Raw genomic sequence first — 21253 nt, forward strand, 5'->3', positions numbered from 1 at the left:
TAAAAATTAGTAATCCCCACATTATTTATAACAGAGAAAAGTTGAAAACAATATAAATATTCAGTTGACACTTGGTCAAATGAATTACAGCGTTACTTGCACAAAAGGTTATTCTGCAGCCACTGGAAATATTATTTTCAATGGGCTTTTAATGGTGGTGAGTTATGTTTATGGCATTTGTTTAAGCCACAATTCTGTATCAAAAACATCTTCTGGGGCGCCTGGGTGGCTCAGATGGTTAAGTGTCCGACTTCAGCCCAGGACATGATTTCACAGTTCCCTGAGTTCAAGCCCCGTGTCAGGCTCTGTGCTGACAGCTCAGAGCCTCGAACCTGTTTCAGATTGTGTGTGTGTGTGTGTGTGTGTGCCCCACCCCTACTCATACTCTTTCTCTCTCCCTCTCTCAAAAATAAACATTAAAAAAATTTTTTTAAATCTTCATACAAAACTATAGATTTGAAGTGGCACATGCACCACGATGTTTATAGCAGCGCCATTAACAATAGCCAAACCGTGGAGAGAGCACCAATGCCCAGCTCCTGATGAAAGGATAAAGAAGATGTGGTATATCTATACAATGGAACATTACTCAGCCATCAAAAATGAAGGAGATCTTGCCATTTGCAACAACATGGATGGAGCTAGAGAATATTATGCTAAGTGAAATAAGCCAGTCAGAGAAAGACAGATAACATATGATTTCACTCATAGGTGGAATTTAGGAAACAAAACAGATGAACATATGGGAAAGGAGATAAAAAGAGAGAGAAGAAAGCAAACCACAAGAGACTCTTAACAAAAGAGAACTGACTGACAGAGGGGAGGTAGGTGGCGGATGGGCTCAATGAATGAAGGGTACTAAGGAGGGCACTTGTGATGATGAACCCTGGGGGTTCTATGTAAATGATGAATCACTAATTTCTACTCCTATATTTAACTACAATTACTACACTATATGTTAACTAACTACAATTTAAAGATTTGGAGGAAAAAAACCTGTCTTCCAATTTTATAAATAATAATAATGACAATATTTAGAGGGAAATATGCCTAGGTATTAGTTGTTACCTACAGGTTGTCAATTATCTTCATTTTACTTGTGCATTTCTCTTTTGTACTCTTCTGTATGATGAACACATGTAGCTTCTGTCTTTCAAAACTTTTCTTAATGTAAGAAGAAAAAGCTGGACTCATTTGAGGCTTTGAAACCAATTGCTGTTCCCTTTAGTAGGCACAGCTATGTCTTCTCTCCCAGGGACAGAGGCTTTTACAGTCTGATTTTAGTTTAGGACATAAATGGCTCCCGTCCCTGGATATAAGAAACTCCAGGCCTCACCTAACAGCCAGGGGAGAAGCTAAAGGTGATAGGGAAAGTAGGAGGCCTCTAGCGGCTCCAAAATCACCCACTCAGGTCATTCATCCTGCCTGGGCTTAACGCACAGCGCTGTATAACACTCACTGTATGACCCCCGGCTCCTCTATAACTTCTCAGAGCCTTGAGCACTCATCGATCATCTATACAGCACACATTTATTGAGTCCTGTGGTCAATTGCAGTGATGGCCCCAATTCTTCACCCTTTCCTATAGGCATGGCCTTTGTTACATAATTTTTGCAGTGTCCTCCCACCCTGCCCCTAGACCCTGGGCTCAGGCATGCATTTTGCTTTGATCAATAGGACGTTAGCAAACATGACACAGTGCAGTATTGACATGGGCATGTGCCTCAAAAATCACTGTAAGAACATACCCAGGCAAGCCTATTGACAGATGAGACACACATAGAGCTCCGTCATGTTCCCAAGCCCAGCCTAGACCAGCCTATGGCCAGCTAATTCCCAGCAAAAGTCAACACAGCCACCTAACCAACTTCTAGGTGACCCCTAGGTGTCTGAAAACTAAGCCCTTTTTGGCCTGTATGTTAAGATTTTGCATTGTGTCAAGATGGGTAGCACTTACATGTTAGCCACTTCTCCAAGCACTGACTCTAAAATAATGAAAGGGTGATAGTACCGATCATAAGAATTTTTTGATGGTTAAATAATAGAATGCATGTAAAGTGCTAGCCCCTGCTGTGTTTAGTCACATGGCTACAGATCCCATGTGTCATTTCCAAGATAGCTGATGTGTGAAGAGAATGTGTCACTTGACTGGATCCTGACCTCTCCAGTGGAACCTGGGCCTGAATGTCCATCATAACCATAGTTACCTTCAGAAGCCAACCATGCCATATTTGAATGTTCACCAGTCCTCTTGAATCTGAAGGTTCCAAAGTGGTTGAGCTAACAGTAGGCAAGAGAGACCATGCACATTTTCTAATCGTTCTGTCACTGTGCATTCCATCAGAGGTTCTCAGAACTTCTGTTCAATCCTGGATAAAGGGGGTTACTGTGTGCTAGGTGCCCTGAAGCCGAGTGTTAGGGAAATGAGACCAGGAGATGTTGATCCCAAACTCAAGAAGCTCATGAGGTAGTAAGAGAAATGGTAGCCAGCACCACCTCGTTGCCCTCATCTCCTTCCCCCATATCAGCCAGTGATTCGCCTGCATTAGCATTCTTAGAGACAGTCATCCACAGTGTCTGAGAGCAAGAACTTCAGAGCCAGACACCCCAAGTTCACATTCCAGCTCCACCACTTGCTAGTTAAGTGATCCTAGCTAAGTTCCGTAACCTCTCTGTGCCCTAGTCTCACCAAGGGTGAGATGGGAATGAGAGTAGCACATGTGCCACTGTGAATACACATAAAAGTTTGAAACTGTGTGCCCAGCACACAGCAAGCATGCAATAAATCCTAATTATTATGATTATTATTTCTCTGTGCGGTAATTGTGTCTGTGACACTCTCTCTACCAGACCATAAGCTCCTATCCTATCCAGCTCTGTTTCCCAGTGCCTAACAAGTTATTTGACCCATCAAAGGTAGCCTGTTGCTATTGACTGAATTGAAGAGAACTGAATTAGATTAATATTTAAGATGAATATAAGTCCAATGGGCAGAGAAGGGAAGAGATTCCAGGCAAAGTAAGTACCATGTGCAAAGCAGAGTATGGGAGCGGATGTTCTACTGTGAAAACATAGTGTCTCCTGTTCATAACTAATGTATGCTGGGAAGACGTTGATCAATATTCTTGCAGCTACTGGTGGTGGAAACCAAAATAAAAACTATCGTAAGTGAGAAAGAAGGAATATATTTAGTTCCATTGATTTTGGATTTCTATACTCGCTGAGTAGAAATGGTTCATGATAAAAGAGGAGTCTGTGTCCAGTCAACACAATGGCCCATAGACGCCAAGGAATTCATGAACAGTTGTTGGTGTTCTTCTCTGGAAAATTTCCGAGATAACTGGCGCAATTGGATCCACGCACTCAGGCAGTATTCTCAGGGTCCCATGTCCCTTTCCAGCAAGCATAGAAGCTATACCAGGACACTGTCTCTCTATGACTTAGGTGAGTGTTATTCAAATTGTAGGTATGATACACGAGACAGACTCATGTCTAACTTAGTACCTCCAGCAGGAAGATATGACCTCTTATTGATTAATCCTACAGAAATATCCTAAGAGGGACTATGATTGGCCCAACTGAGGTCATGGAACCATCCTGTGGCTGGGCATGTGGACTATCCCATCAATGGAATGAGTTCCCTAAAGGGAAGAGAAGTTCTAGCACCCAAAGAAAGGGAAGACATGACAGGCAGGTGTAATTGCAGATATCCCCAAGGGGAGGTAATGCTAAAGAAGCAGACATTGCTAGCTGATCTCCCAAACCTGTCCTCCCCTCTTATTTCCTGGCACTATACTTCCCAACCTTTCTTGCAGCCAGGATGGCGATTCATGTCTGGGCCATGTAACGGAATCAGGAATTCAGAGCACTCTTCTGAGCCCTGGCTTTGAAGAAGTGAAGTGTGACTTTCCAAGCTATGTTTGCCCCTTCCATGGGCTGGATGAAGGTGATAATTAGGTCCTTAAAGGATGGAAGAGTGAGAAGGCAGAAACAGATCTGCCCCCCTCCAACCCAGATATCCACCAAGGACTCTTACAAAGCAGGCACAGACTCCTGGTGGGTTGCCCCATCCATGTCTGGAGCCCTCTGCTACTTCCACCCTAGCCTCTCCTAACTGATCCAATGAATAACGCGAGAACCGTACCTGGGGTTGACTCCTGCAAAGTCTACAAGGCTTAGAAGAACGGAGTGCATGCTCACTGAATGTTAGCTGACTGATGAAATGTTTATGATGCAGGGCAGATGGAGCAAACAGAAGATGCCAGGAAACTTCACTCCCTCTCCTCCCCCAACAGATGTCAGAGAGGATTCCGGATTCTCCGCTTTCGCTGTGTTGTTCCTAATGAAAGGAGAATCTCCCTCAAGTCAGCTCAGATGCCCATGGCAGTCCCGGGGCCCAGGGATTTAGCTCAGAAAAGAATCAGTGAGGATGCACCTGCTTCATTAGGCACCCATCCATGTGGAAGATGGGGCAAAGAAAGATGTGCTCCTCGATCTCTCCAGAGAAAGAGCCCAACGGGTTTTGATGGATATCCCCATAGTCTGTGCCTGCAGCTTTTAACCACTTGACTTAACAACTGCCTTTAATTTCACTGAACATAAGTTATTGATCCTGATCTCTGTTGCCTGGAAGCCCCAATCCTGATTGTTAATTGAGCTATTGATTTTTTAGCTCACATTAGCCGTTCCTGAAGGGGTGAATCCTGGGTAAGGTAGGCAGGTGGGCTAGTGAGGTGGCGGAGGTGAGGTTCTGCGGGGAAGTGATTTTAATTAGTAATAATAGCTTCATACTTCGCCGACTGGTTTGTAATACGCATGGTGACATACCTATAGATCAAGCAGACAAACCAGCGGTGGCCCTTCTATAGGAAAATTAAATTGGGTCAATTATCTAACTGCCGGGCGATTTCAGATAGTTACTTAACTCAAAATGAACCTCTTGCCATATGCATCGAATCTGTAGCTCAGCCCCCAAAGCTTACTCAAGTTTGGATGTATAATTAATCAGGTTGGCCTCCTCCCTGCCTTTCCAGCATAACATTTTAATGCTCAGAAACTTCCAGCAAACAAACAAAACGGCCATTAATAGGGGGGCGGTCACAGAAAGGTTGTACATTTCTGCCACAGAATTGTTATGCAGTCATTTGCAGATAGCAACTAACTTGGCAGAAAAAGATTCCACAATCTAGGTATCGTAAGTTTAAAAACAAACAAACAAACAAAAGCATGTTCCAGTATTTATAATATGATCACATGTTTATAAAATAAGCAATTATCAATAATCATACATGATTATATGGGCCAGGACAGAAACATGGAAGGAACCACAAGAGACCCTAATGTCGGCCTGGGCATAGAGGGGGCATGGGCGTGGCAGGAAGAACACCAGCTTAGTTTTGCAGATTTAGTACATATTTACAGAATGCTTATCAGGTGCCAGGCATTACTTTAGGTGTCTTATAAACCTTGGGTCATCGGATCCTCTAACAACGACCTGATAGAGGCACTACTCTTATCCCCATTCTACAGCTCAGGAAGCTGAGTTTAAGTGGTGGAGTCAAAACACGACCCCAGAAGCTGGGTTCGCAAGCACCGTGTCTGTTGTCTGTGTAAAAGGAAGGTCAGTAACAAGTTAACTTAGGGTAGTGGCCATTTTTACTTTTTATGTACCTTCATAGATTATTCAAATATTTTATGATGAGCATGAACTATTTATCCAATTGGGAAAAAAATTAAGTATTACCCGGCCCCACTCAATCAGACCCATGGCCTAATTTATTCATGCAACAATTTCTGCATGCATTTTCTCTTTTAATTTGCCTATTTCTGTCCTCTTATCATATTGTCCATGTTTTACAGATGTGGGAAGGAAGCTTAAGTAGGTTGTGGTATAAAGGGAAATGAACCCATGACTCTCTAGGCTACTGTCACAAAGTAGAAATGTAACGTGAGGCAAAGGTGTGGTTTCAAAGTTTCTAGTAGCTACTTTTATTTTTTTAAGTTAATTTATTTTTGAGAGAGAGAGAGCATATATGCGAGTGGGGGAGGGGCAGAGAGAAAGGGGGAGAGAGAGAGATTCCCTCGCAGGATCTGTGCTGTCAGCACAGAGCTGGACCCAGGCCTCGAGCCCACCAACAGTGAGATCATGACCTGAGCAGAAACCAGGAGTTAGACACTTAACCCAGGCATCCCTCTAATAGCTACTTTTTTAAAAGTTGAAAAGAAATGGGCAGAACTCATATCAATGCCTTTTAACCCAATATAGCTGAAATACATTATTTCAACATGTAACCAGTATTTTAAAAATTAATAATGAAATAAGGTACATTCCTTTTCGTACTAAGTCTTCAAAATGCAGGCTGTATTTTCTACTTACAGAACATCTCAATTCAGATCCTACATTTCCCCCTGGAAATAGTTGATCTGCAGCTAGCTTTAATAACATTTGCAGTTGATAGACTGACAAGCTGTTGTAAGCATACTTTTGAGTTTTTCAATAACGGGATCGAGGAGGAGTTTTTAAACTGAAATTGAAATTAAGTAAAACTCAAGTTTCCTTTCCTCGGTCTCACTAGCCACCATCAACATGCACAAGAGCCACATGTGGCTCAATGGCTGCCATTTGGACAAAGCAGACCCAGACTGTAAGCGTCACAGAGGCAGGGACCCATTTGTCTTTTTCTACCAGCAGAAAGCATGCAAGATGGTAGGTGCTTAAGAAAAAAATCTGAGTAAAGGGTGAGGGGAGAAGAGGAGAGATTTAAAGCCACCTATCCTGACGTTGCTCACTCTTCTTCTTGTAATTCTAGCCAATTCAGTTTGTATACTAAAAAAGAGAAAACTCAGGAAGGCTACAGCCTTACCATTTATGGCGCTTCTACTCCGAGCCAGGGGCTCTGACCTCTGCTAGACTCCTCAGGTAGACAGTTGACCTCAACTCCAAACCCAACACCTCCCTCCACCGCTTGCTGGCTGCAAAGCTTTCTTGGCGGCGTCACATAATAGGCTGGGGACGGTGCTCACTCCTTCCTCGGAGAGTCAATATGGGGACTGATATAAACTCCCCACACGAAGACTGGCGTGTTGCAGACCCTCAATCCATTATGCTTCCCTCCCTCTTCTCCCAGGTGATGGCGGGGATCCGCAAGCTGGACCTAACAGGAGATGAAATCTAACCAGAGAATGGCCTCCTGAGATCAGAAGACGCCACTGTGGACACTAATATCCCTCTAACTTCTGACAATAACATTTGGGGTAAGAGTCAACAAAACTTCCATGAGCTCGAAACGGAACAGGGTGAATTCCTGTAGTGAAATCGGCTCTTAGAGAGGTAAAAAAATAAGCCTGCACATGATTTCCATTTGTATCTCTTTAGACCCGCCTCCCTCCATCTTCCTCTTTCATTAGCACCGCCCCCCCCAGAACCTTTCTTAAACATTTTTCCCTAATCACCATCCCCCATGAAATTCTAATACCACAGATATACTGTATATGTGCTGTGTGCCTGCCTGCGCTTGGTGCGTAGGATGATTTTTGACAGCCAGATCCAGTTGTTGCCCCCACTGGATTGTATGATGTAAACTGGTGGTTCTCAGTGGGGAGGTGGATTCCCCCCGCCCTAGTTAGGGGGCACTTGACGATGTCTGGAGACATTTTTGGTCATCACAACTGGGAGCCGGGGTAGAGGCCCATCAAGTACGTAAAGGCCACAGATGCCGTCAGCCCATAGTGCACAAGACGGCCCCCTGACCAAATGTGCATAGCATGAGGGGCATCGGACCCAGCTTAAGGCCAACTCACTCTTCACTGCTGTGATGCTAAATGGTACAGCAAATACCCTGAGTCCTTCAGCCGCAGACTCGCCTCCTCAACAGGGAGACTGCAGAGCGGATGCTCGCTCCCATGGCTTCTTGCCGTGTCCATGGGGGGCCTGTAGCCCAGGGGATGATCGCCAGCCAGGGAGCCTGGACACAGAATGGCCATCCTTCCATTGACCCTGCCCTGAAATACAAAGGAGGTGGGGGTACCAACATCGCAGACTCCTTTCTCACAGCTGAGCCCCCCCGGCTGCGGCTCAGCCCGGAATGGCCTGCTTGACAAGTGTGAGCTCCCTGTGGCGCTGTGAAAGGCCGCCAGGCCACCCTCTCCAAGACGCAGGTGTCTGTCCTCTGAAGGAGAACCAACTGGCCCCGGCCAGTGAGATTCAAACACTTCGCTCCTTCCTGCGGCGCAGCCTGACCTTGCCCGGGCGGGCAGCTTGGTAGAAGGTGGAATGACGTTGATTTCTGAAGACTGTCAAGCGAGCGCTACTTTGGGCTGAGTTGTAGGGAACTGGAGATCTATAAACCTTTTTATGTGCAGGGAGAAAGGAGCCGGCATCGTTCCCAGTGAGTTTCCCAGGCGAGAGGAGACTAGTGGAGGCTGAGAGACAGTGGGGGCAAGAAGCAAGTTTTCCCTTTATTAACAGGCTTATAGAGCTACTTTAAAAAAATAAATTAAAGCTGGGGAAAAAAGATCCTTGAGTTTTACCACCAGAAGGGAAGGGGGCTGGACTGGTCAGGCTGGCTTTGACATTGCAGGGACATCCTTTGCAAGATCGGCGGATGTCTCGAGGCTGCAAAGCACACCCCGGGGCAGCCTGCTCTTGCATTCGGACCCTGTGACTGACAGGGCTGCCCGCAGCCCCAGGGGCACCCGCGGGAGCTCTTCCACGGCCCCTGACTCTTTGGTCCGGGGGAGGGTGCCTCGAGTGCATGGTTCCCTCTCCAACCGGGCTCCAGACACAGAGACCCGTAATCACTGTGACAACCCCTCCCCACTCCGGAGCCCTGACGCCCACGCTGGGACTCCTCACTACTACCCGGGGCAAGTCCTGGGCACCAGACAGGTAGATGCTCCCGCCATTTTCCCTGCCTTTTCTCCACTCTTCTTCTTCCCCATCCACTCCCTGCTTTTTATGACTCTTTTCCTCCTTCCCTCTCCTCTTTCCTTCCTTCTTCTCAAAGAATTCCTCTTGTCACCGTGCAGGGGATGGCACTCCTGCTCTCTCGCGTGGATGGATGTAACCCGGCCATTCCCCCTAATGTAACCCTCTGTGGCTCCTGACTGAAGCCAGCCAAGCCCTCAGCATGGAAAACATGAGAGATGACTGTCCAGTCTCAGCCCCAAACGCCACTGCCTGTGAGTGCTCACGTGCACACGCACACACATATGTACACATTCACGCATGCCCACACACCACACACATGCATACACGTGTGCACGTGACACAACACACACGCATGCTCGTGTGCACGCACACACACGTGATACACAACACAGAGACACATGCACCACACATGTGCATATGCACACACATCACAAGCACATGTGCAAATACATGCACATATACCCCACACGCACCAAACACAGATGTGCTCACAATACACACACTCGCACAACACACACGTGTGTGCACCAAACTCACATGTGCACCCACACAAGTGCATGCGCACACACACCACTTTCCACCGTTCCCAGGCATAGCATTTTAAGCCTCTACTCATGGGGCGCCTGGGTGGCTCAGTCACTTAAGCGCCCAACTTTGTCTCAGGTCATGATCTCACAGTCTCTGAGTTCAAGCCCTCTGTTGGTCTCTGTGCTGACAGCTCAGAGCCTGGAGCCTGTTTTGGATTCTGTGTCTCCCTCTCTCTCTGCCCCTCCCCTGCTCATGCTCTGTCTCTCTCTCTCTCTCTCTCTCTCTAAAAATAAATAAACATTTAAAATAATTTAATCCTCTACTCATAATTATAACAAGTTAATATTTAATAAGTGGCTGTCTTCATGCTGGAAACTTGGGGTCGACTGGGCACTGAAGCCTCTCACGCATGATGTGCCTGATTCTGCCGTCAGCCCCATTTTCCAGATGCCAAAAAGGATGTGTGAGAAGGTTGCAGTGACCATCGGAGATGTCATCATGCTACAAATGAGACCTGAGCCTAGACACAGTCCCCACAGTGGCCCTGCTGTCTCCACACCTGCGTCTCTGGCCCTACTTCATCTCTCCCTTGAAAGCCCTCTCCTGCAGTGAAATAAGACCATTTGCTTTTCCCTGCATAAACCCATTCTGGTGCATGTGCCCCGAATCCCTTTCTTTTTTGCTTTATTTGGTGAACACCAAAAACCATGACAGACACCAGCAATACTGTAGTGAACAGAAACCAAGTCCTGAAGTAGGTTCTGTGAAGCCGGAAGCCAGTCTGTCTCATTTGCTGTGGTTCTGCAGCCAGCGTGGCACTTGCCACAGAACAGGTGCTCAAAATCCTTTTGATGGCAGGAACGGAAGAATGAGGGGGCACAGAGTCAGAGAGAGGTGGCATCTTCGTGCTGAGGCTCCGTCTTGGAAATGAGCACCAGGATGTGTTCTCCGAGGACCTGCCTCAGAGCCACATCCATTACTCTGGCTGACGACGTCGTGCATTCGCTCAACGATTGCTTATTGGGCTCCCGCTAAACACAGCTCTCCTTGCCAGGTGCTGGAGACACGGCAAAGAATAAAACCCAGTCCCTGCCTGTAAGGGGCTTAGCCTGTGGGAGAGCAGAAGACCATTACAGAACGGGGTCCTGAATCTGCCACAACATGGGTAAACGACGGGGTGATGGTTTTGAGAGCAAAGGGTGGGATTCTTCATCATACAAGAGGGGTCATAGGTGGCCTCCTAGGACAAGTGACATCTGAGCAGAGACTTAGAGTATGACGTGAAATTAGTGAGGTGTGTGTGCACATGCACATGTGCACCCCTGGAAGGTGCTGGGAAATGTGTTCCAAGTGGAGGTGTCCACACATGCAGGTGCAGAGGTGAGGGGAGAGAGCAGAGCATGCTCATTACAGCTCATGCACGCACTGACGGGAGCTAGGGTTGGAGAAAGGATTCCTCCCGTGTGTATTGATTCCATTCACAGAATGTAAAAAAAACAAAATAAAAAAGTAAAATGCTTCCTGGACCTCAGTTTGATCCTCTGGAAGGAGAACAGGGGTTCCAGTCTGTCAAGTACAGAAAGGTTACTGCACGTGACAGAAGACAAAACAAGACAGAAGAAAATATGGTGACATCATAGTGGCTCCTTCCCCGTGTATCTGCCACCAGAAAGGTCCCTGGAATCCTCATGGCCAATCTGGTATGTCCAGGTGGAGGCTGATCAGAGATGTAGCTAAGAAGCCCCATCCACCCTCCCTTCCCTTCCTGATGTTTCATCACTTGTCACCTTTTTTTTTAATGTTTATTTATTTTTGAGAGAGACGGTGCATGAGCAGGGGCAGAGAGAAACGGAGACACAGAATCTGAAACAGGCTCCAGGCTCTGAGCTGTCAACACAGAGCCCGACGCGGGGCTCGAACTCAGGAACCATGAGATTATGACCTGAGCCGAAGTCAGACGCTCAACCAACTGAGCCCTCTAGGTGCCCTAAAGCAAACCCTTTTAAAGCAGCAAGTGAGGCAGGGAAGGAAGGTGAGTGAGAGAAGGCACGACCAAGCGGCAGCCATGTCTCATGCACTCGTAGGAGCAATAACACCAGAAATGTCAGAGTGGAGTCGAAGAAATGCTGTTGGGTGTGGCGAAATCACTGCTAGAGGATGTGACACTGTTGTGATCACTTTGAGGCCAATCCTTCCCTCTACTAGGGATATCTTCCCTCCCTCTCCTCCGCGGCCCCTTTCTGAATTCAACACAGTTCTATTCAGGTCAGGTTACATTAATTGAGCACCTACTGCATGCCAAGTACTGATACATTCAAGAAACAAGTAAGTAAAAATCAAGTTCCACTACAATTTGGAAATTAGGTTGAAGGCCAGTGTACGGCTTGAACTTGGATATTGCCTTCACTCCCCATCCAACATAAAGACGTGCTCAGTGTTCAGTGAGAATACCAAAGGAGGCTTCAGTCATTCCATCCAGATAGGACTGGAGAAGCTTTCAAGAAGAAAATGCTTAAGACTAACCATAATAATGACCCCTACCATTTAGAGAGCTCCTATTATGAGTCTAATGCCATACCAGGCTCTAATATGTCACCTCATTGCACACCCACAGCAGGCCTCCAGGGCAGTTTCCTACACCTGACACTTGGTTGCCTTTCCAACAGCCATCCTCCTGACTAAGAGATTTGGGCTCCTCCCGAGCCCAGGTTGTGAATTCTGGTTTCTCTAACCCAATGGCAGTGGGCTCAAGCAGTGCATATGACTCAGCTCTGGCCATTGAACTAAAATGGAAAATCTGCTGCTGCAGAGCTTCTGAGAAGGGTTTACTCATTCACCAAGACACCAGGAGTGGATATTGTCTTTGCTGCCTCTTGGTATTGTCATCTGCACATAATACCTAGACAGGCAGCATCTAACTTAAAAAGTATGGTGGGACCCAGCCTAAGAAAGAAAGCCAATATCTGTAGATGTCAGAACTAAAAGACAGAGGTGGGCAGGGAGGTCCCTGACTACTTGATAACAACACTGGGCTGGATCAACCACCTCCAGAACCACTGTGCCCAAGACTCCTTGTGCAAGCCACTTCTAAGTATGGCTTCCATTACATGCAGCCAGTGGCATCCTCAAGGATACAGTGTCACTGACCCCCAGTTTCTAGTTGAGCACACTGAGACTCAGAGACTATTAGTGTCAGAGCCAAGATTCAAACTCATGCTTTCTGGCTCTCAGTCTTGTGGCCGTTCCATGTAACACTGCAGATGAGATCAAAATTCACAGGAAGGAAAAGGAGCAGGTGGGGGCTGAACAGTCCAGGCTGAGGAAACAGAGTCAGAGGAGGCTGGGAACCCAAGGGAGGGGACGGCGCATGTAACGGGAGCTGAGAGGTTATGAAGGTGAATGTGGTCCCGTCCCAGTGGGTCTGAAATACCAAGTCAGAGTGGACTGTGTTGCCCCTGTCAATGGCAGAAAAGATACAGGGAGGCCCTGACCCCCTGAGCTCCTCCTTCTTGGGGCAGTGTGAAGAATATAGTCACAGGCTGCAGGAGATGGGGGACAGAAAGACCCAATGTGACAACCCAGCCTGACGACCAGGACCTCCAGGCACTGGAACTAAAGTCACCAACAGATGTGCTAAGTGACGGATGGGGGTGAGAACATGAAGCCAAAGTGACCTTCTCTGAACACGTTCCCATTCTTCCAGGGGACACTGTTCCTCCCCTGTGCCGACACGTGTTGCCTCTTCAGCAAGAAGAGTGACCCACGTTTGCACATCTGTTTCACACAGTGCTTTCTCCAGCCCTTCTATTCCAGGAGCCAGGACCCAGAGTTCTTCCTGTGTCTGAAAATGCCGGTGTTGTGCGATCCGCCCCTTTCTTCTAGCACACCCCAACCAGCCCGCCTTCTCTGCTACCCAAACACAGCAAGTGTGGTCCCACCTCGCCGACGTCACCCTCGCTCTTCCCTCTCCCTTGAATGTGATCACCAAGTCCCTTAAAATCTGCTTCCTTCTCATCACTCAGGTGTCAGCTCCCCTGGAGATACTACCCGCCCCCAGAACCCTAGAAGGAGAGACGGACAAGCAGAGAGACAGACAGACTGAGACAGAAACTGTCATTGTCTGCTGTTATGAGAAAATCCTGAATGCTTTAAGAATAAACATCCTACAGATTCCAAGGGCCAAGTGCAGAATGCCATTTCCATGTAAATGACCCAGCCAAGCAAAGCACTGACTCACCCCGAAAAGCATCCACCTGGGGAAAAAAAATGTTGTTTACAAGAACAATACCAGATGTTGGCCTCAGAATGCCCTGCCTTGACATTTGAAGGCTACCAAGGGAGATACAGGGACTTGAGGGCAGGCAGAGCAAAAGTAGCAGAACGGGGTTCATTTGGAAGTGACTTTACGTATTAAGTTAATTCCCGGTGTAATTCAAGAGTCTGATGGGGGATGGCAGAATCGCAGAAAGAACGGAGTCCTTTAAAAGTGCAGGAGACAGAGCAAGACCCATAATTCCATCTACAAGTAATGGTAGTTGAAATTGGTTGTCTCTGATTTGAATAATCTTGATGGCATCGTTATTTTTAATTGTGATTAGTGGTCGTAATGTGCTAATAAATAAGACTAGAGACAAGGTACAACCTTGCCTTGTCCCACAAATGATCTGGAATCAAGACCGCTGGAGACTGGAAAGGCTCTGGAAATGAGGCACAACCACACACACACACACACACACACACACACACACACACCAAGACAGACGCTAAAAGACGATCTTTGTGAGCTTTTGAGACGAAGGCTTAGCGTAAATTTCCTCTGCTTCAAGGTCAGTCAATTTAAAAAAAAAAACAAGGAAGCGCTGGGCTGGCTTTCCCTTACGGCAGCTCTCTGGTTGGAGGACATCGCTTATGCATCCCAAACACCCCGTTGCAAAGCAGCCCTGGGAAAGTCTCGCTCAGGTATGGTGACTGTGATCCAGCCCCAGGAACCGGTGGCCCGCTGCAAACTTCTCCTCTAGATAGTTTGCAGATCTCAGTGGCAGGACATCTTTGAGTGAGGCAGATAAGGAAGAGACCCATCCCCAAGCCCAAAAGGTGAGCAAAAGTCAAGCCCCCAGTGTAACATGAGGTCTCCGAAAAAACTTGCCCAAGGAAACATGTTGGTTCCCTTCAGCTGCCAAACTCTTGTGCTTAAAACAACAGAAATGTACTCGTGTACATTGTGGAGCCCAGAAGTCTGAAATCAAGGTGTCAGCAAGGTCCTGCTCTCCCTTCGAGAACCTCCAGCGCTTGCCGGCGATCCAGCAGCATGGAAGGGAACTTAATTTATATACAATATGGTGGGCATGCACTCCTTGTTAATGATACATCTTTTTCCACCAAATGGATCATCACATCAATAAGATCTTCTCAACTTGCTTAAGTCACCTAGGTCTCTGCCTACTTTGTGCTACCTTAAGACCCCAGGTCAGAGAGCAGTAATGGGAGCTGGGTACCTTAATTCAACCCCATCCGAGGCTCAGAGAGGTTTAGTGGTTAACCAAGGTGATGTTGCTAGCACATGGCAAAGCCAAGATTTTAATCCAAAGACATGTTCTTTCCACTACACCACAATGTTTGTTCTAAGTGTTTATTTCCGGGCATCTGGGGGGCTCAGCCGGTTGAGCGTCTAACTTCAGCTCTGGTCATGATCTCACAGTTTGTGTGTTCAAGCCCCGCCTCAGGCTCTATGTTGACAGCTCTGAGCCTAGAGCCTGCTTCAGATTCTGTGTCTCCCTCTCTCTCTCTGCCCCTCTCCCATTTGTGCTCTGTCTCTCTCAAAAATGAAGAAGCATTTCAAAAAATAAATAAGTTTATTTCAATGAATGAATGAATGAGTGCCTGAAGGAAGCCACTATCCAGTCATACGTGGAGGGGCTTCCAGTTCTTGGAGATGTTCTGAGCTCTGGGGAAACACAGGAAGACCATCTCTCTCACCCACCTGCCCCAGAGCTTGACAGAAATGCAATCATGGTGTTATGAGCTAGGATCCAGTCTCTTCAAATATCAAGCCACTTGACTGAAACAATCCTCTCGTCCTATCTTCTCCCCCACACAGAGGTTGAGGCTCAGCCTTTACCTCATGACTCACCTAATCTGCCAATCTGCCTCTTGACATTCATCTACTGTGGTGGGGGCCACTGTAAGGATCTACCTCAAGGACCAGAGAAACCTGGGCTGCCATCAAGAGAAGCGACTTCTAATAAATGAGCTAACATGTATAACAGAGTGGGCCCTCAAGAAGAGAGAATGCTACTAATAGTGGTACAAGTACTGGTATTCATGTTAGCTGTTATTACTACTTACTTGGCTGATCATAAGCTTTTGCAAGAGTAGCTGTGATCATGGGGCGCCTGGGTGGCTTAGTCCGTTAAGCGTCCGACTTTCGCTTGGGTCATGATCTCGCGGTTCGTGGGTTCGAGCCCCGCGTCGGGCTCTGTGCTGACTGCCAGCTCAGAGCCTGGAGCCTGTTTCAGTCTGTGTCTCCCTCTCTCTCTGACCCTCCCCTGCTCACGCTGTCTCTCTCTCTCTCTCTCCTAGAAATAAATAAAAATATTAAAAAAAAAAAAAAAAGAGCAGCTATGATCAAAACCCACAGGCTGAGTGCCTTAAACCTCAGAAGTTGATTTCCTCACTCATCTGGAAGCTGGAAGTCTGAGATCAAGGTCTGGGCAAGGTTGGCTCCTTCTGAGGGTGGTGAAGGAGGGTCTGTACCAGGCCCGCCCTCCTTGGCATATACGTGGCCATTTTCTCCCCAGGTCTTCCCTTCGTGTGTGTCTCGGTCTAAATTTCCTCTTTTTCTAAGGACACCTGTCATACTGGATTAGCGCTCACCTCATATGGCCCTGTTTTTATGGAACCGCCTCAGTAAAGACCCTGTCTCTAAATAGAGGCACATTCTGAGCCACCAAGGTTGGGGCCACAACATACGAACTTGAGGACACAATTCAATCCCTGGCACTGGCGTTTCCACTTGCAACACGGAGACCTGAGGCCAAGCTTTTAAAAATCAAGTCTTAAGAAACTATTCCAGTGACGACAAACTTCAGTTTCAGTCACTGGAAGCCCCGGCCTCTCTAGGCTCAGACTTCCCAACATGAAACAAAGGAGTTTGAGGGGCGCCCGGGTGGCTCAGTCTGACTCAGTCTGAGCGTCTGACTCCTGATTCCGGCTCAGATCATGATCTCACGGTTCAGGAGTTCAAGCCCCACATCCAGCTCTGTGCTAACAGCATGGAGCATGCTTGGAATTCTCTCTCTCCCCTTCTCTCTGTCCTTCCCCCACTCGTCCATTTTCTCTCTCTCTCTCTCTCTCTTTCAAAAAGTAAATAAATAAACGTTTTTAATAAACAAACAAAGGAGTTTGAGCCAGAGGACTTGCCAGGAAATTAGAAACCACAGATCCCTGCTCTCACACTAGGGTTTGTCCATGAACTCAGTCCACCTCCAAGTATATGTTCAAAGTCAGGAAATGTTGAGAATGTGGTGAGGCAACCCTGGCTGGGCTTCAAAGGATGGGTAAAATTCAGGTGAGCGGAGGGGAGGAGGCAGGTGTATCAGCTAGGAGCGAGAATGTAAAGGCTGGGAGTTAGAAAGCCCATTTCCACCCCACCCTCTGCTTTTGAGACGGTAGTGTCCACATTCCCCAAGTTCGTAGATTTGCCACGGGAAACACAGTTTTGAGCGCACCGTTCAGACGCTGCCCTGGCGCTCAGAGCCCTAGGAGACACAGGTTACCCTGTCCCCCTCTGAAGCCCCTCTCTTCCTCCAGGAGCGCGTTTCTACTCCCGCGTGTCTGTTTCTGCCAATTATCATACTAAGCTAATGGAGGGGAGTTAACAGGAAGTGTCAGAGAGTTTTATAAAATTATCATGTCAACTCTCTTCCTGTCAGTGTGCATAACGGAAGCAGACAAGAAAATGATATTGTCATTGAAGAGTTCATTTTAGATCTTCATCTCTTATCACTCATCATTACTCCATATTAATTGCTTTGTATTGGCAATCTCTGGCTGTCAGTTACTCCATAAAGGATCTTGCTGAGATCCTGGCTGGACGGCTTTCATTAGCAAGCAATCTGAACCACATTTAACTTGAACAGATTAACTGGAACCACGCCCCACCCCCAGGCTCAGGCAGTGAGGGGCAGGAGGAAGGGGGCTTGGGCTTGGAAGACACATAGACTGGAATCCTGGCACTGCCCATACCCAGTCCTATGGCACCGGGCACACCACTCCCCACTTTGCATCTCAGCTCCCTGATGTGCAAGACAGGGAAGCACAGTGCTCTCGGATGCAGTGCCGTCAGGGGTTGAGATATATGGTAAAAATACTGGTCGTGGTCTTCAGCCCAGAGCTGGTGCCAAGAAATGACACCCGTCAGTATTTTCCCTTAGTACAAATTATATGAGAGAAGTTTCGATGGACTCACCAAGACGGGCCACTTCATCTGTCACATACTGCCTGATGCTCTCGTTTTTCCCATCAGGAGGGAAGAGAAGAGTTGGGCTCCATTCAGTCTGATGAACATTAGGTGCCTGCTAAGAGCCAGGTGTGCCCTGGCTCTGACCCACTCCGGGGACAGAGAAGAGTGACCTGGGATCTCCATCAAGTCTTTGAAGGCACCAGGAGCCCTCGGGCCACAGAAGCACAGGCTATTCCCTCCACCTGGAATATTCTCTCCTCTCTTCACTCTGCAGATGCACGAGAAGATGTCATTTTCTTCTGAGCTCAGTTCCTTCCTCCTCCAGGAAGCCTTCCCTGACACTCCTGAGGACACGCCTGCCATGCATCCTTATGGCTTATCTCACAGCTGTGATGGTGCATAGATGGTCTCCCGAAGGTCACAAGCTGCTCTGGAGGGTGGAGGTGGGGGACAGGACCAAGTGTGTTTTCTCCACCATGGAATCCTCGAGGCCTGGTACCCTGAGGGGAAGGCAATGGAAGACCCGGTGAGGAAGTCAGACACTCACAAACAACGAACTGCCAGTGGATGTCATTACAACTGAGCAGGTGTGACCCAGATGCCCGTGAGATGTCACCTTCTCCCCTCCTCCTCCTGGGAGCTGTCGGCTCAGGAAAGGGCGGCCCTAACTGCTACTTTCTCATCCAATGTCCCTGCGATGGGGGAGGGGCCGGCATCTCCCAAGGCTCCAGGCAGCAGCTTCCGGCACGTTCCACCCACTTGCTCCTCCCTAAAGGGACGCTTCATGACATCAGGCCCCTTTCTTTCTCTTTGTCATCCCCACCACCAGTGCCCAGCGTGCCCCCGGTACACGGCAGTGTGCAAAAACTACACTGAACAGACAAAAGAATGAATTACTAGATCTTAGGCCCTGAGTCAACGGCAAATGCCACCACTCACAACCAAACCAGCATGAAAGTCCCCATGCCCCAACCTGGATTTGGTCCGTAGAGATTTGGGGAACATCCCCCTCCTCACCCCACCCTGGCCTTGGATGGAGATCCCCCACATCGCGAAACCCATTCCCTTCCAGACAAACAAATCCAGAAAACAAGAGGGACTCCCACGTTCGCCATTCATCAGCGCCTTTGCACAGCATTAGTTCGCAGAGCCACGCGAGGCAGGGTGGTAGAAGCAGCCTGGACTGAGCGTCTGAGCCCTTGGGGATGGCCCTCTGGGCAGCCAGGGCGCAGTGTGATCTCGGGCCGATCACTGCACGTTTCTGAGCCTCGGGTTCCTAATCTATAAAGTAGGGGTGCCCGCACAGTGCAGTCGGACCTCTGGAAATATTTGCCACCTCTAGAGTCCCGACAGCTGTTGGTTCGCAGACCGGCCCGGCCGCTCGGGGGAAGGACGGCGGGGGGGAGAGCTAAGAGGGAGGCAGGCCACTCCAGAGCGGCAGGTGGCAGAGTCCAAGCAAGGGGACTTACTAGCGACGCTTGTCATGGGCGCTGCATGAGCCGGGATCTCTGCACCTGCTGCTCGAATCCTAACCGTGTGTAGAGAGGTCCTAACCGGGCTCCTCCACCACCGTCTCCACCGCACCTCACTGTGCAGGCTGTTTCCTAGCAATGGCTCCGCCCTGGGAACTGGGAACCGTGGGCGGAGAGAGCATTCCAGCTCTTATCAGCCGGGGTCACGCCCTCTCCATGACCTCCTGCCACAAAGTCCTTTTGCATCAGCACAAAGCCTTTGAGAAAAGCCCGTGGAGCTAGTTTCCACTCATCTGGGTTCAACAAACATTTAGTAGAGCCAGCGAAGTTCCAAGCTCAATGAAAAAACAAACAAAAAGGTCTAGTGATTTTAAAAACCACTTCTTGTATCCACACGGCCAACAAGCATAGGAAAAGTGCTCAACATCAAAGTCATCAGGGAAATGAGTATTAAAATGCAGTGTCACCCCCCAACCCCCCACCAGCACAGCTAAATCTCAAACAAAACACTCTGACAACACCAAATCCCAGGGAAATTGTGGAGCAACTGGAACTCCTGTATGTTGCTTTGGAAATATATCACTCATAAATCTCCTCTGAGGGGAAGAAGTCTTGCTGTTTCTTATAAAAGTAAACACCTACTTGCCTTAGGTCCATCCCAAAATATGTACCCAGGAAAACATACATTCACAAAAGGACTTGTGCGGAAAATGTCTGCAGCAATAGCTCTATTCATAATGGCTGATAACTAGAGAGAGGCCGGGTGTTTATCCGCAGAAGAATATGCAAGCACACTGCGGCTGGTAAGAAAACGAATAACCTGCTACCACAGGGAACAGCATGGACTACCACAGGGAACAGCATGGATCGGCCTTTAAAACGTGACGTGGGGGTACCTAGTGGTTCGGTCAGTTAAGCGTCCGACTCTTGGTTTCAGCTGAGGTGATGGTCTCGCAGTTCGTGAGTTCTGGCCCCGCATCAGCTCCGCATTGACAGTGTGGAGCCTGCCTGGGACTCTCCCTCTCCCTCTCTCTCTGCCCCTCCCCTGCTCACATTCTCTCTCTCTTCCGCAAAAATAAATAAAGCATTTTTAAAAATCCGCCTAATGCACATTTAAGATATGCCTTATTTCACTGTTTGCAACTTTTTCATCAAAAGAACAATCTGTAAACAAAAACTGGGGGCGGGGGGGGGAATTACATCACCCATACCATTAATGAGTGATTCCTCAGAAAAGGGCCAATATGTTTACAATTCTTTTCACAGGGTGATTAGAGACGCCAAAACATCTGTCCCAAATATCTTCATCTGTAGACCAACCAGAACGACTACTGTTCCGGAAACGACAATCCCATCAATTCACAGTCGTGAGTCACAAATACAGTAAAACTATTGAAATAAAACTATCTACAGATGGATGTCTCCCTCCTGACCTCCACATTATGCCCGCCACCCCCAGCCATCACCTTCTTTCTCTTGCCACGCTCTGGGTACAGCTCTGGAGAATGTCCCTGGCAGCCACCTTGCCCTCCGGGTGCCCAGCCCACAACCCAGCACCTGCTAATTGTGAGAAACAACATATGGCAGGCGGCCCGGCTGCGGCCCCCACTGGCTCTCCCGACTAGCAGCCCAAGCGTGTGGGCAGCTTGCATGCTGAGCCGCTGGGATCGAAGAGGTGTCATTAGAAAATGATTCATACCCCTTGGCCTTAATGAGGATTCACACCCGAGGGCTCCCAATTACCCAATCGATGGCGGTAGAGCTGCTCGCAGCCAGCGGCCCCTTGCTTTTCCTTTTCTTCTGTAACAATATTCGCTCTCTCCCTCCTCTCCAGGGCCTCCCCGAGCCCAGGGAGGAAATCGA

The 21253-nt window shown here is 48.1% G+C and overlaps 1 long non-coding RNA gene across 1 annotated transcript in view; it reads left to right on the plus strand.

Moving 5' to 3' along the window:
- The window catches only part of LOC144239225 (uncharacterized), a 55114-nt gene extending 34306 nt beyond the window's left edge, over positions 1-20808 (plus strand). The window contains exons 3-4 of the long non-coding RNA XR_013337344.1: positions 7128-7254; positions 20657-20808. This is a non-coding gene — a long non-coding RNA (uncharacterized LOC144239225). The remainder of the gene's footprint in view (positions 1-7127; positions 7255-20656) is intronic.
- The last annotated feature ends 445 nt before the right edge of the window (positions 20809-21253 follow it).

The sequence above is a fragment of the Crocuta crocuta genome, unplaced genomic scaffold (assembly GCF_008692635.1).
Source record: "Crocuta crocuta isolate KB4526 unplaced genomic scaffold, BGI_CrCroc_1.0 scaffold16, whole genome shotgun sequence".
Classification (NCBI taxonomy): domain Eukaryota; kingdom Metazoa; phylum Chordata; class Mammalia; order Carnivora; family Hyaenidae; genus Crocuta; species Crocuta crocuta.